We start from the raw sequence: 7,551 nt of genomic DNA, 5'->3' as shown, positions 1-7,551 counted from the left end.
CAGAATCTTCTCTGCCACCCTCACAGGCACACAACTTCCAACAGCACAGCATTCGTAACACTTTCAAACCATTTCCCCACCTCTACCCCTCACAGCATCCTGTGACGTCGGCAGGGCAGGTGTTGTCATCCTACGTGCCAGGCTGGGGATTTCAGGGACAGAGATGAAGAAGGAGGAAATGTTCCAGTGGGAGACAGGCATGTAAACAGAAACCTACAATGCCAAGTGTTAATTTCAGCCCAGGTAGTAAGGGCCAGGTGGGCGGGGCAGTGAGGGAAGGCCCCCCCCACCCCCCGCTTTACCTTCGAGAATGAAGACGATGCCTCAGGGAAGTGTGTCACCAGCCGCAGCCTTGGGGGCCCTGCAGAGCCTGGGACTCTACCCCTCTCCTGCTTTGCCCCCTCGTCCTTCTAATGTGCCTGGCTCTCTCCCGTGGTTCCCCCAGCAGAACTCTCTCCCCTTGGCCATCTCCCACGCCCTCCTGGCTTTTACCTGTTTAAGACCTTAATCCTTACCCTGTTGGAGCCCACTAAGGAGCCACATTCTCCAAAGCTTTCTCCGAACCCCCGCTCTGGTGTGGAGACCCTCTCCCAGGCAGCCTCGCTGTCTCATCGTGGCAAAACTGTGTAAGCACACAGGCCCCGGCGCCCAATCCTGGCTCCTCTTCTTCCCGACTGAATGACCTTGGGCAAGTCACTTGACCTCTCCATCTCCTCATCTATAAAATGGGAGTAACTATAGAGCCTCACTGCGTTGTTGTGAGGATGAGGTGAGCTTGTTGCTCAGTCTATGGGCCAGCAGATGGGGCGTCACCTGGGAGCTAGTTAGTACAGAGTCGCAGGCCTCACCCCCGACCTTCTGAACCAGATTCACAGGATCCCAAAATGATTCATATGCACATTAAAGTTGAGAAGCACTGAGACATTATATGTAAAGTGTGAAGACCCTGCCTGGCACACGGTTGGCTCCTATTAAATAGATGTGGTTGCCATCATCATCGGCACCATCATCCCACAAGACTGCTGTTTCCTCATCCTTCTCCATCTGAGAGGAAAGACCACGACTGCCATGTGCACTATTGCAGACTCAGTGCCCAGAGCAGAGCCGGTGCTTGATAAATGATGGCTGGATTAAGTCATTGTCTAATTTTCATGGAAAAACCCGACTGGAACCCAGTGGCCTTACTCCCAGCTGAGCTTTTTTTCAAACCCCCAGCCTCCTGCAGATACAAGGAACAAAGTCTGGATGGCGAAGGGGTCTCCCATTCAGGAAGGCATGGGGGTGAGCTTGTTTGGGAGGAAGTTCATCCCAGTTGGTAAAATCCGTCATTTTCCTACAGGTAGTAGGATCAAAACTCCCCCTCCTTTATCAACCCTTCAGCACCGAAGAGAACATCCAATTGCTGTATTCTTCCTGGAGATCAATATCCTGACCCATCATTGCCAATCTTCTCCTCCACTGCCGTCTTGACTCAGGGTCCGGTTCTTTGCACCTCTGCTCCACAGTGACAAACAACCGATTCAACAGAGAGAGGCTGGCTCTGTTGAGCTGGGGAAGCATTTGGAATGACAGGTCCCCCCTCTGGCCTCAGGCTGGGCCATAAACCTTGGTTCAGCGGAGGAATGAATCCGCCCTGAAATCTGGGAGCTTTATCAGTTGGGGGGATTAGCAAAGGCCAAGTCTTGACCTGAAGGAAAATCCCAGACGCCCTCCATGCTCCCTTAGGGACCCTCCGGAGTCAAATATTTTCCGAACCAACTCCAGTTAAGTAAATAGCGTTCTGCACGTGAGTGCCGACAGGGTTTCTCAGAGGACCTGACATTCTCCACTTGGTGACTGTCATTTCCTTACAAACATAACATTGGAAGCGATCTTTGCATTCCCAGAATGATTTCCCCAGCTGAGGAATTCTGCATTTCTCCTGGAGTTCAGGGTTGCGGCTTTATTTTGTGCTTTTATGACAACATCCTCTTAATGCATCTTGTATAATTTGATAAAAACCCTCTCCCCTCCACCCACCCCAATGCGTGTCTTTCTTTGCCACAAATTTCTAGTAAACTCTTCAAAAAATGCACAGCCTAAATTGAACCCTGATGCTTGAAGCACTAATGGGGCGCCTTCTTCAAAGCAATTCTTTACAACCCAACAGTTTACATGTTGCTGGAAACAATGGACTTAAGCGCACAATTTATTTGGATTGGCTAGTTTCATGCTGGTTGGAATCTGCTTTGGGGGGAAAACAAACCCTGCATGTGTTTAGATTTATAATTTATACTGAAAGCACAAATACCTCGTAATAGGGCTGCAATGAGAGGCAGTTATGAGCAAAAGTCACCACACATGGAGGCTTTCCTGTCTCACAGATATACTACGAAAGACTGCAAACCGCTTTTTAGTGAAGCCACCTTCTCCTTTCCCACCCCCATCTCTACCCGCCCCTGCAAGAGAAACACCTATGGCAGAAGCCATAGACCATCTGCCTGACCTGTGAGCAAATGCCCTGCCCTGGCTCTTCCCCAGCTGTCTGGGGTGGAGACTGTCCTGTGCCTGCACTAAGTGATTTACGCTGACTACCTCACTCCATCCTCACAACCACTGCCCTCGGCCTCGTGATCCCCACGTTAAGCGGAGGAAACCGAGGCACAGGAAGGTGAAGCCGCTCTCCCAAGCTCCCACAGCAGGTAATTGATAGAGCCAGGATTCTAACTCAAAGAGTCTTGCTCTAGAATCAACTCTCTCAACCCTGAGGTCCTTTTGTAGTAAAATCTGCTGAACTAGCCAGCATGCTCCATTAACTCGACTCTTTATTGCAGTTGAGTTGGAAGAGAAGCAAGGCAAATGGCGGGGAAATAAAATGAGATCGTGACTTCACCAAAGCAAAATTGAGATCCTGCTCTCCAAATGAAACCCAACGGAATCTGGAAGAGAACACATTCAACCTAATCTCCTCCACCTTCTCCAACTCTATCTCCAGGCCCAGACAAGAAGATGCCACGTTTGAAGGGGAGACTCAGGGTCCCAGAGGACCCTCCGTTCACAAGAAAGACCCAGAGCTGCCCTCTGGATTCCAGAACGAGGAAGTAGAAGAGCATCCTCTAGAGAGATTACCATGGTGGATTATTATAAGAAGCATCCCAGTGAACGTGCCACCTGGATCCGCTGCCCCCTGCAAGGAGCTGGTGCTGCTATAGCCACGAGAATGTGTGATTGCATTGACCAGCAGATCGAGGAGGACGTGATGGCCCTCCAGCTTTGGAAGCAGTCTTCACCTTACACCTGCTGTCTTTGCTTTCACTTTCTTGGGACCTCAGGACCACAATGGTGAAGAGGAACGGGTTAGCCTCCTAGAAGACGGAAGTCCACGTTGACGGGAACCATGGCACCCAAGCTGACAGCCAGACCACTGCTGGGTACGTGAGTGCGGCCACGTGGACCCTCCAGTCCCTGTCGAGTTGTCAGATGACTGTGGTCTCATGAGTGAGCCCAAGAGAGGCCAGCAGATTGCCAACCCACAGAATCAAAAAACACAACCAGCTCTCAGTTACAGGAAGCCAGTAATGTTTGGGGTGGTTTGTTACACAGCGGCTAGAGCTCAAATCATTGTTAACACAGTTAAAACAAAGGTCCTCTATCGAAACCACAGCTATAAAAAGGATTCCAGCACGACCCAGGATGACAGCAGTTTCTGGAGGATTTACCGAAACGCCTCTTACCCTGTCCCTAGCTCATTCATTAGGACGTTGGGAGCCCAACTGTGCTTTTGCTTTTATTTGCTCATTAAATATTTGACCACTGTTTTCCACATGGAAGAAAGAACTATCTTTAGCACTAGGGACACAGACAAATCTGGCACAGTAATGTCTTCTAAGAACTCCCAGGACAACAAAGGCGATAGACAAGAGCACTATTGTATTCGTGCAGCAAATATTTGCATACCAGGCATTACGTTAAGGGCTGGGAATACAATGATAGGAAAGTCACAAATCCAGACCTCATGGGGTCGGGAGTTGAGCCGGGAGGTGGACGTTAATAAAAGGAAACGACATGAACACGTGACTGCAAACGGTATTAAATACTGAACTAGTTTGGTGAGAAGAGGCCAGAAAGATTTACTTGAGGAAGCACCTTCTTCTTTTTTTGTTGTTTTGGCCACACTGCATGGCTGTGGGATTTTAGTTCCCAGACCAGGGATTGAACCCGGACCCTCGGCAGTGAGAGCGTGGAGTCCTAACCACTGGACCGCCAGGGAATTCCCAGAAAGCACCTTTCAAATTGAGACTTGAAAGAATAGGTGAAGCGCCTGGCCAAAAAGGAGGGGAAGAATGTTCCAGGCCGAGGGAAGAGCATATGGCAGTGGTTCTTTTTTTTGTTGTTAATTATTTATTTATTTTTGGCTGCGTTAGGTCTTAGCGCAGGCTTTCTCTAGCTGCGGTGAGCGGGGGCTACTCTTCGTTGCGGTGCAAGGGCTTCTCATTGCGGTGGCTTCTCTCATGGAGCACAGGCTCTAGGTGCATGGGCTTCAGTAGTTGTGGCTCGTGGGCTCAGTAGTTGTGGCTCGCGGGTTCTGGAGCTCAGGCTCAGTAGTTGTGGCGCACAGGCTTAGTTGTTCTGTGGCATATGGGATCTTCCCGGACCAGGGCTCGAACCCATGTCCCCCGCATTGGCAGGCCGATTCTTAACCACTGCGACACCAGGGAAGCCCATGGCAGGGGTTCTTACCAGGAGCAGTTAGGTTAACCTAGAACCCAACTCTATTTTACATTTAAACACAGAATAGTTTTGGCATGGTTGTAATATGTACTGAATTTTCCTGGAATGCAAGGACCATGTACGTTGAGAGAAGGCTGAACTGGACTTTGCTTGGGGGTTCATATTGGTCACTCTTCCGGAGCATCAGGGCTGGCAGCAACTCCAGTCGACATGCTCGTGGTGCACGAGTGGCCAACACCCCATACCTAGAGCCGCCTGCGTGTGCAGGTGTCACCTTCACAGAGGTTCTACCTGTTCGGTTCAAGCCCCTGGCTACTTCAGCAGGACTTCCAGCATTAAAATACATATGATTTTCTTATAGATTACTTTCCACTTATTCTCCTTTGTTTTAGAGTTCGAGAAGTACACGTACATGTTTTCAGTATGTGAGTAGGTAAGTTATACTATTTGTGAATTCCATTTCCGGGTAGACAAGGAGCCACTGGGTCTGATGGGGTTAGAACCACAGGCACCTTTAAGACTCTCCTCTTGCAGTGGGACAGGGAGTCAGGCTGATGTAAGAACTAACAGGAAGTATGGGGTTAGAGCCCAGAGACCCAGGAGCAGTGTGGTACCAGATGAGGCTAGAGGAGGATGGGGGGAAACCAGAACCCCCAGATGCTGCTGGAGGGATGTGAGATGGGACGGTCTGGTGGTTCCTCAAAAGTGACACATGGAATGTCATCTGAACGAGCACTTCCACTCTTAGGCGTATACCCAGAAGAAGTGGAAATAGATTGTTCAGACAAAAACTTGAACACAGATGTTCACGGCAGCATTATTCATATTAGCCAAAAACGAGAAACAGCCAAAATGCCCATCAACTGGCAAACGCATAAACAAAAAAGTGGTACATTCATATGGTGGAATAGTATTCAGCCATAGAAAGGAATGAAATACTGATACATGCTGTGATGTCGATGAACCTTGAAAACCTTATGCTAAGGGAAAGACGCCAGACCCAAAAAGCCACATATTGTATGATTTCATTTGTATGAAATGTCCGGAATAGGCAAATCCATAGAGACAGAAAGAAGATTCGTGGTTGCCAGAGGCTGGGGCTGAGGAGGTAACGGAAAGTGACTACTAATACGTCTGGGGCTTTCCTTGGAGGGTGATGAAAATATTCTGGAATTAAACAGTGGTGATAATTGTACCACTCTGTTAATTTAGTTTAAAAAAAAACTGAACTGTACACTTTAAAGGAGTGAATTTTATGGCATTTGAATTATATCTCAAACAAACCAAAAAGATGAAGCTGCAGAGATAGACAGGGTCACTCCATTCAAGGCATCATGACCCCGGGTCTTCAACCTCAGACTGATGAGAGCCACTGAAGGTTTTAGGCTTCACCATGATAATGTAGGTTTGCATTTGAGAAAGATCTCTGTGAACAGTGGGCTGGACATGGGCAAAGATCGACGGCTTTGAAGGTGATGCAGAGCCAGGTATCTGCAGCCACACCTGGCTTCGGACCTGAGCAAGTTGAGGAGGCTTCCCCCACCCCTCAGGGATGCTGCAAGACCACCACGTTGACAGCTGTCTTATAGAACAGCCGTCACAGAGGTACAATCATGCTTGAGGAGATGAGCCGGAACAAATTGCTTCTGACTGGTGGCATCTGGGAAGACGTTTTGGAAGAGGCGGCCTTTGTGAGAACCTTTGCAGTTGGTTTAGGGCAGGCAAAGGTTCTAAAAGCCTGCTGGGAAGAAGGGATCACATAAGCAAAGGTATGGAGGCCAGCAGTACCCAGGTTTGATGAGGTTCTGTGTAGCCCGGTCAGAAGGGAAACAAAAATTATGGTAATGCATTAGTCACGGTTCTCCAGAGAAACAGAACCAACAGGATAGTTATAAATTTTATATATATATGTATATATATACACACACACACGCATATACACCCACACACACGAGATTTATTATAGCAATTGGTTTATGAAATTATGGAGACCAGCAAGTCCCTCTATCTGTCCTCCGTAATGGAGAACCAGGAAAGCTGGTGATGTAATTCAGCCTGAGTCCACATGCCTGAGGACAGGGGAACTGATGGTGTGTCTCTCAGTCCGAGTCTGAAGGCCAGAAAACCAGGAGCACCAGTGACCAAGGGCAAGAGAACACGGGTGTCCCTGCTCAAACAAGGAGGACAAATTTGCCCTTCCTTTGCCTGATGGTTGTATTCAGGCCTCAACAGACTGGATGATGCCATTAGCATTGGTGAGGGCAATCTTCTTTACCTTTACTCAGATGACTGATTCATATGCTAATCTCTTCCAGAAACACCCTCAGAGTCACACCCAGAACGAATGTTTCACCAGCTCTCTGGACATCCCTTAGTCCATGAAGCTGATACATCCAGCTTCTCCTCAGGCGTCCACTCCTTGTCAACCTGACGCCCACGTGCATCTCCTTGAACCATACTTCATCTCCTACTGGAGACAATAACTAGGTGATAATTCTGCCTAACAGGACACGACTCTCCTGCATCCAACCAGAACACACTGGTACTGGCCAATGTGTCCTCCCGTTTCTCACAATTTCCCTGGGAGGCATTAGCCCCTCATCATAGGAGACAGGTTCTAAGGGGCTTATCTAAGAGAGGTCTAAGAGGCTTATCCCTAAAGTCCCCCAGCTATGAAAGGGCTGGCTGGTTTGTAACCTCAGGTCAATTTGAAAAAAATGATGCACAATGTGGGTTCAGGCCAACTTGTAGCATGTGGACTTTATTTTATAGCCAATAAAGTCAGTTCTTCTCTTCCTGCGCCATAAAACTCATTCTTCTCTGCATGTCTGTTTTGTATTA

The sequence above is a fragment of the Lagenorhynchus albirostris genome, chromosome 15 (genome assembly GCF_949774975.1).
Source record: "Lagenorhynchus albirostris chromosome 15, mLagAlb1.1, whole genome shotgun sequence".
Taxonomy (NCBI): Eukaryota; Metazoa; Chordata; class Mammalia; order Artiodactyla; family Delphinidae; genus Lagenorhynchus; species Lagenorhynchus albirostris.
Note: the sequence above shows the minus strand (reverse complement) of the source record.